This window comes from Hibiscus syriacus, unplaced genomic scaffold, assembly GCF_006381635.1.
Source record: "Hibiscus syriacus cultivar Baekdansim isolate YM2019G1 unplaced genomic scaffold, ASM638163v2 tig00111783_pilon, whole genome shotgun sequence".
Lineage (NCBI taxonomy): Eukaryota > Viridiplantae > Streptophyta > Magnoliopsida > Malvales > Malvaceae > Hibiscus > Hibiscus syriacus.
Genome location: NW_024063178.1, coordinates 2,038,040 through 2,045,612, shown reverse-complemented (window position 1 = coordinate 2,045,612; position 7,573 = coordinate 2,038,040). Strand labels below are relative to the sequence as shown.

At 36.9% G+C, this 7,573-nt stretch overlaps 1 pseudogene; it reads left to right on the top strand.

The window, feature by feature from the left end:
* The first annotated feature begins 1,606 nt into the window (after positions 1–1,606).
* On the top strand, positions 1,607–7,172 carry LOC120170551 (annotated as a pseudogene).
* The last annotated feature ends 401 nt before the right edge of the window (positions 7,173–7,573 follow it).

The window sequence follows — 7,573 nt, the reverse complement described above, 5'->3', positions numbered from 1 at the left end:
TCGATCTTGAATAACTCGCGATGTGTCTCGCGTCATTTACTTCCCTATTTATAACATTCAAAATTATGACGATATTAAAGGGGAAAAGAATTTTATACCTCTTAGAATTAACACCTTAAAGAAACTCATTGAGAATTCACAATGTTGACATTTGTCATGAAGTAAGCTTTCTCTATGTTAAAAGCATCCAGGTGAGAAAATCATTCATTCAAATTCACACACCAGGCAATTATTATTTCTACATACTTTTTTTTTATAAATATTTAAGCATTTTATACGTTATTATACATAATAATATCTTAAAAGTTATATTATATTAGTTAAAAATCTTTTTGTTAAATTTATATTACTTTTGGTGTTCAATGATGTCTCTTAATTTGTCTTGGATTCTTCTGACTCAAGGCATGGAGTGGGAAGCACTTTGATTTGTTAAAAAAGGTGGCAAAAGTTGGGTGGTGAAATACAATAATGGTGAGGGTGGTCAATCTTATCGACAGAATTTTACATTTTATTTATTTTATTTCAAATAAGTTTAAATTAAATAATATAAAATTTTATTTAACAAACTAATATCATCAAACAAAACCGTATATATTTCTTCGTACATCACTCTATCCATTATACACATACATACATATATCATGCAATGCCATAAATCAATTCATGCATGCATGCGATGCATGCATGTATACAGATGCATGCATGCATGTAACAACCAAACAAATGCTAGAGAGAAGTCAAACAGTACTGATATATTGCAGAGTGATGCTAGAAAGAGAAAGAAAGAGCTAAACACATGCATTTTATTATTATTTATAAAAAATAAACCATACTGTAACCATGCATGAATGAATGTTATAATGAAACATGATCAACTCTAGAGATAATATGCTGTAAACAACAAAAAATTATTATTTTTTAAAAAAAATATTAGAAAAAAATTTTGATTGAAACTTGATGAAAATAAAATAAAAACTGTGGTTAGAATTTGATTTTAGATTTTTTTGTTACTAAAACAAAGCACAACAAAGTTTCTCCGTCTGTTTCTCTGTCAATTTATGTGGGTTAGAATGGTTTATTTCATCAAAAAAGTTTTTTTTTCCATTTTATTTCACTTTACTTTTATCTCTCTCTACAGAATCTCGAGATTGCTATCTTTGAGATAAAGACACCATAGTTGCCCTGTAGTTTGAACTTTGAAGCTCCCCTCACACTACTTTGTGCTTTCGACAGAAAGAGAAAAACAAAATCCATTACAAACAACAACAAAAGCAAAACACCCCATTATCATTATCTGATGAAGGAAGAGGAGGCTCTCCTGGAGGAGAGAGCCTGCCAGTGATTTTGTAAAACAACACCATTCACTCTCATTAATCCAAACATTGAAAGCCCAAAGCTCCAATCTTTGCACCAACTCTCGGTTTGTATTTTTAGTTTTTGCTTTTTAAGATTTTGAGTGTGTTTTATATGAAAAAATGGCGTTTTCCTAAGTAAAACATAGCTCACTACTAAGAGAGAGAGCAAAAAACAGTCTGGGTTTGTCTTGTTTTGGATGATCTCTTTCTTTGTATTGTTAAAAGAACAAAAAAATCTTCTTGGGGTGCGTTTTTTCATGTGAAAAATGGCATTTTCTTTGCAGAACGAGCCACTGAATAACAAGCAAATGGATAGCAGCAAGTATGTAAGGTACACACCAGAGCAAGTTGAAGCTTTAGAAAGGGTATAATGAATGCCCAAAGCCTAGTTCTCTGAGACGGCAGCAGCTCATTAGGGAATGCCATATTCTTTCCAACATTGAGCCTAAACAGATCAAAGTCTGGTTTCAGAATAGAAGGTAATTTTCTTGTTTCTTTTTATTCAGTAATCTCCATCTTTATTTCCTCTTTCTTTTACATTTATTATATTTAATATCTTGTTGGTTAAAATTTTGATCTCATGTCCTTCCTTGTGTCTGAAGCCTCAATACAGATTTTGAGTTTTTTAGAAGAAAAAGAAAACCTTTTTTTAGAAACACAGTTATGCAGAAGCTTAAAACGAAAAAAAAAAGAAAGAAAAAGCTGATCTTTCTACATAAACTGGTATACATTGGTTTAAGATTAGATAAGCTTATTCATACACGTAGATACGTTTATTTAGAGCTATGTTATTCAGACTTTATATCCCATAATGGCCATGTGATCTATGAGGTCATAGTTATATTTGAGTCTTTTCATTTCTCTCATTCATCCTAAACATATTTACAGATAAACAGATCCAGAAAATGTCTCTTTTTTATGGATTTTCTTTTCATTGAGTTTGATGAAATCTTTCTGTTTAGATGCCGAGAAAAGCAGAGGAAGGAAGCTTCCCGACTCCAAACGGTGAACCGAAAGCTGAATGCCATGAATAAGCTGTTGATAGAAGAAAATGACCGATTGCAGAAGCAGGTCTCCCATCTCGTTTACGAGAATGGATATGAAGCAGCAACTGCAGACTGTAAGTGTGTTGATCATTATTTTTTTAGCTACAAATTGTTTGAAATGTTTGGCATCCTATACTTTGTCCGCAACAAATTTTTTTTTTTTTGCATTATCTGTGGCTTGTCAAGTTGATGTCTTGTTTATATCAAAACTTTGTACGAAAAGTTTATTGAACTTGATGTACATCAGTTTCGAAATTAAAATCATGAACAATTAGAATCCAGTATTACGTAACACCCTGTCAACCTGAACTAATTATGTTTCAACCCATCAGTTCTGCCATTTCTTTTCTTTGATATGCTTTTACCTAGAGCGTTCTTTCAAATTACATGTCATCATCTTCTATGTCTTCATGATTTTTTTTCTTATTTTTTCAATTTGAAACAGACTTCCGCAACGACCACAGACAATAATAGCTGTGAGTCCGTGGTTGTGAGCGGTCAGCACCAACAACAGAAAAACCCAACACCTCAGCACCCGCAGAGGGATGCTAACAACCCAGCTGGGTAAGATCTAAAGGTTGTCTCTTTGAGTTTGAACATGATTCATTTTTAAATGGTCTCATTATCTGTGAATCGTGTTTTCTATTTGCTAGTCTACTCGCAATTGCTGAGGAGACCCTGGCAGAGTTCCTTTCAAAAGCTACCGGAACTGCTGTCGACTGGGTCCAAATGATTGGGATGAAGGTACCACCGGTTTGTCATTTGTTTTTTCTGTGTCATGTAACTTATGCGTATTGGACTTTTTCCTTGATTTTCGCGTCTCCCCATTATTTTTGAATCTAACTTCAGTATTTATGTATACATAGCCTGGTCCGGATTCTATTGGCATTGTTGCTGTTTCCCGTAACTGTAGCGGTGTAGCAGCACGAGCCTGTGGTCTTGTGAGTCTCGAGCCCACTAAGGTAATAATCCTCCCAAAAATTTCAAAGCATTTGTTGTGATTAATGCAGTAATGCATGCTATTTTTAAAAGTATATGATGGATCTTATTACAGGTTGCGGAAATCCTTAAAGATCGTCCATCTTGGTTTCATGACTGCCGATGTGTTGATATATTGAGTATAATTCCGACTGCGAATGGGGGAACAATCGAGCTCATCTATATGCAGGTACGTTACTGTAGATACTGCAACTCTTAGTAAGCCATGAAGCTGATTTATGTAAATTTATGATCTTGGCTAATCTTCCAGGTTTATTGTTTTACCAGACTTATGCGCCTACAACATTGGCTGCAGCACGTGACTTTTGGACTCTGAGATATACTACGAGCTTAGAAGATGGCAGTCTCATGGTAAGTTATATGTTGGTCTGTAAAAGTTACCTTTAGTCTCCTTGTTTTGCAGGACCGAGTTACATTAAGACCAAGCCTGTTTTCAATAAACCATGTCAAACTTGTTTTCTTAATGTAGTTCTTCCTTAATTTGCATGTTTGTTTTAATCCTTGATGTTTAAGGTGGTCTTTAACATGTTGGCTTTGTTTATAATTTACGTGCAGATATGTGAGAGGTCGTTAACATCTTCTACTGGTGGCCCTACTGGGCCTCCCACTTCAAGCTTCGTAAGAGCTGAAATGCTTCCTAGTGGCTTTCTAATCAGACCTTGTGAGGGAGGTGGCTCAATTGTTCACATTGTTGATCATGTTGATTTAGATGTAAGGACGATCGCCAAACGATTCCCGGTTTTTAGTAAATTGAAACCAATTCTGTTAGTTGCCTTACTGGTTTTTGTACCTCTTTATGCACTAGGTTTGGAGTGTTCCTGAAGTTCTCAGGCCACTTTACGAGTCATCCAAAATTCTTGCTCAAAATGACAATTGCTGTAAGTTCATGATTGAGATCGTACTTCGCTTAACGTGTCTGAGTTTTCTTGTCCGAGTTTTATCTTACTTTCTGTCATCCAGGCCTTGCGGCATATAAGGCAAATTGCTCAAGAGATGAATGGAGAAATTCAATATGGAAGTGGTCGCCAACCTGCCATTTTACGAACTTTTAGTCAGAGACTTTACAGGTGAGGCACCCACCGTAATATTGAGACATTTGAGTATTGAATCTACTACTACCTGACCTGTATTACATTTGTGTGTCACCAAGTCAAATGGGATGGGCCATAGAGTTGAAAAGTTTTGGTTTTATTTAATTTGTCATTTGTATCCTTTTCTGATTGTTATTTGAATGATATTAGGGGATTTAATGATGCTGTAAATGGGTTTGTCGACGAGGGTTGGTCGCTTATGGGTAGTGCTGGTGTTGAAGATGTGACCATCATGGTGAATTCATCTCCTGGCAAATTTCTCGGGTCTCAATACAATGCCTTGATGGTCCCATCTTTCGGGGGAGGTGTACTATGTGCCAAGGCCTCAATGCTACTTCAGGTATTTTCCATGATGTCGGATTTCGTATGGGAATAATTCCCTTTCATTGCATTAGCTTTTATCTTATGTCATTAGGTCCTAAAGTATATTAACTTCTTGTAAATCTTGCAATATGGATCTGCAGAATGTCCCTCCTGCATTGCTTGTTCGGTTTTTGAGGGAGCACCGGTCTGAATGGGCCGATTATGGAGTCGATACCTACTCTGCAACTTCTCTTAAACCTAACCTTTACACGGTTTCATGTGCTCGACCAAGTGGCTTCCCTAGTAATCAGGTCATTCTACCTCTAGCACAAACTGTAGAACATGAAGAGGTGATCATTCTCATCTATTGTCTTTCATTTTCTATTAGTTTTATTTGATCAATTTTCCGTTAAGATGTTTTTGCAAATATTTTCTGTAGTTCCTCGAAGTTGTTCGTCTAGAAGACCATGCGTTTACACCTGAAGATGTAACTCTGGCACGGAATTTCTACTTATTGCAGGTTAGTTGTGTTGTAATGTCTGACGTTGTGTTTATTTCTTTGGGGTGTGAGGGTTGGGCACAAGTATGTAAGTGTCTAACATGCAAATGGCCATTTTTTTCTCTCTATGTATTTGGAGAGTTCGATGGGGATTACCTATGACCGGATATGTGTTGGACACGGGACGGGTATTTCATGAAAAATGATGAGTCAATGCAACTTAGGTTTATTTGCACTTGAGTAGGAATCTTCATTTCGGTTCATTCCTCACCATTTCTAAAATGCTATGTGGCAGCTTTGCAGCGGAATTGATGAAAATACAGTCGGTGCCTGTGCACAACTTGTCTTTGCACCTATTGATGAATCCTTTGCTGATAATGCTCCATTGCTGCCATCCGGGTTTCGTGTCATACCTCTAGATCCCAAGACGGTTATGGTGACATATTTAACCTAGTACTTCGAGATTTTTTAAGCATACTTGTCCTACTTTATGTTAGTTTTTTGAAAAATTGGTGAAGCTGTCAGACTTCTACTAATTTGATTATTAATTGCGATTGCTTTAAAACTTATGCTATATCGTTTAAGTTGATATTCCCATTCACTGTTATACTTATTTTCCTCTTACCTTTTGCCCATAACTTTTGTATTGTAGGATGGACTTGGTGCAACTCGAACATTGGATTTGGCTTCTACACTTGAAGTAGGTCCTGGCAACAATTGCCTGGCTGGTGATGGTGAGCAAAACAATTATAATCTTAGATCGGTCTTGACCATTGCATTCCAGTTCACTTTTGAGAATCACTTGAGGGATGAAGTGGCTTCTATGGCGCGCCAATATGTACGTAGCGTTGTGGGATCGGTTCAAAGGGTTGCCATGGCTATTGCTCCATCCCGTGTTAACTCTGGCTTGGAACCAACAACCCTGCCTGGTTCTCCTGAGGCTCTTACCTTGGTGCGCTGGATTTGCCGAAGCTACAGGTAAGACTTCAAGTATATGCCATTGCCATCCAATTTTGTTTCGTTTTAATCTGACACTATCAAGGTTCTCATTTTTTACTCCAACATTTGTTATGGATCATTGTTATTGAGTTTATGCCATTTTTGGATCATAATTTCTCTAGATGAGCTTGGTGTAATAAGAACGGTAATTGTGGGGTTTGTTTCAGGATTCATACTGGAGGAGAGCTCCTTAGAGCAGATTCGAAAGCCGGTGATGCTTTGCTGAAGCAACTGTGGCACCATTCGGATGCTATAATGTGTTGTTCGTTGAAAACAAATGTAATGAACATTCTTTTCTCGGATGTTTCTCAGGGAATAGTTTACTGTTGATAAAATGTCTTAAACTAATTGATTCTAGTAATTGCGTTCTTCGTGTTTACATGGCTATCTGAAACTCTTGTAATGCTTAGTTTACGGGAATACTAATAGAACTCAGGGATTTGTATTTCAGGCATCTCCTGTTTTCACCTTTGCAAACCAGGCTGGGCTTGATATGCTGGAAACTACTCTAGTGGCACTTCAAGACATAATGCTGGACAAGATTCTCGACGAAGCCGGCCAGAAGATTCTATGCTCAGAGTTTTCAAAGATCATGCAACAGGTAAAATCATCAAAAGTAGAATATCCGATTTCTTTCAAAGAAAAAATCAAGATGTTACAACTGGTCAGTCCCTAGAAGAGTGTTAAATGCATATAAATTTGGTGCAGGGATTTGCAAATCTCCCAACAGGGATATGCTTATCAAGCATGGGAAGGCCGGTGTCGTACGAGCAGGCCACTGCATGGAAGGTTGTCGACGACAACAACGAGGATGCCACGAATCACTGCCTGGCCCTGATGTTCGTGAACTGGTCTTTTGTGTGAGATGTTAGGGATAGATGCATCAAAGAATTAACTTTTAGGTATCTATCCGTCTATCTATATTTATATTTTTAAGTTATATGAATGAAGTTATTGGCAGGATCTTAATGAAAGATTTGAAATGGATGCTTTTGGTTATTTCTGAATAGAAGATTTGGTTTGCTTCTTATATCTGTTTGCAGGCAAAAATCTTTTGTAATTAATGAAGCCATTATCCTTGTCTATGCCTACCTGCCTTGCCTATTTAACATCTGTGTATGCGGATAACTTTACTGCGGCTCTTTTATCCATGGAATGCATGTTGCATGTTGCATGTTGCATGTTGCATGTTGCATGTTGCATGTTGCATGTTGCATGTTGCATGTTGCATGCATACATACATACCATGATGTCTTGCATGTGAGGGTGAGATTGAGACAG